The following is a 1499-nucleotide window of genomic DNA, read 5'->3' on the forward strand; positions in this document are numbered from 1 at the left end:
GTGTGTGTGTGTGTGTGTGTGTGTGTGTGCCATGTTTATCCTCTCCAGTTCAAACACTGCAGCCCTCAGACTGCTCAAACCAGATTAATCCATTCTATAAAGCAGGATCAGTCAAACACAGGCTGCCATTTGTGAAACTTTTATTTGCTTTGTAAAAGTTTACAAAATGCAAATTTGAGGTTTATTTTTTCTGGCAAATTTTAAATGAGTTCCTGTCAAAAACTACAATTCTTATACTCTGCCTAGTCAAACAAAACGTTGACTTAATTTATTTTTATTTTATTTACCTTTGCAGTCTGAGTGAAGAGAAGTGAACAACAGGCTCTGAGGGGACAAACAGAAGGGTGATGATGTTTCTGCACACTTTGCCAAGTTGGAGCACTGAYACTGAGTAGAGGTCACTTCACGCTTTAATGATGGACATGTTGGTGGAAATAAAGCATTTCATTATAAAAAAAAACATTAAATATTAATTTTAACATAATAAGCAACAGAGGAAGGCACTCAATGAGTGTGCTGACAGTTACACAATATTTTCAYTAAAATATTCACCCTAATGTTTTAGTGTTCAACGGTTCTCACAATGAAAAAAAAAACTATTTTTACAAACAGAATAAAATATTCAGACATCACAACCTGTGATTGACTGATTCTGCTTTTATCATGGAATAAATCCCCCCAGGGTCTAACTGTCTAAGTGCTGTAGCTTCAGACCTGCAGCTGATAAAACACAACAAATAGCTGAAATCCCACTTTAGAAACTGTCAAATCGGAAGCTGACTTCAGTGTCGGGTGGCTCCTGCAGGATGCTGCCCATCCCAGTGTCCAACAGAGACCATCAGCCTAAAGAAGAGAGGAACTCTCTCAGCCCTGTCAACAAACCTGACATGTTTTTTTTAACAAAGTCKGTTAGAAAGGTGGTTTTAGAACCAACAACCGTGGCTGCAGCTCCGTGGTTAATCCTCCATTCCTGCAGGAAACAAAGCTTCCTATTTTCAGAAAAGAAACCCGCCAAAAATATGAACAGATGTAAACAAGGCAGTGTGAAGTAAACAAGTGTTGTTTATTTAACATGTTTACTCAGCCACATTCAGAACTTGTAATTTATTTTGTTTTAGTATCGRCCTATTGATTGCATTTAAAGACTTTGAAAATAAATATAAAATGTACATTTTGAGCTGTTTATGTCAGACAAATTACAACAAATACAAATTAAAACCAAACCAACCTGTCCTGACTTTTAGACCGCAGCAGTGGACAAGAAATAACGTCATCATCACAAACATATGAATTTATAACAAGATTATTTCAGTAAAACAAAGACACATTATTAACAGTACGATTATTGTACTAATATAAATAATTTATAGAAAATGACATTATAATAATGCAGTCTCCTGGTAGACAACATGTTGTCTTCTGTTGTCAAAGGTTCCATCTTTGGACATCATCACTACCGACATCAAGTTATTATTATTATTATTATTATTATTATTATT

This window comes from Austrofundulus limnaeus, unplaced genomic scaffold, assembly GCF_001266775.1.
Source record: "Austrofundulus limnaeus strain Quisiro unplaced genomic scaffold, Austrofundulus_limnaeus-1.0 Scaffold737, whole genome shotgun sequence".
Taxonomy (NCBI): domain Eukaryota; kingdom Metazoa; phylum Chordata; class Actinopteri; order Cyprinodontiformes; family Rivulidae; genus Austrofundulus; species Austrofundulus limnaeus.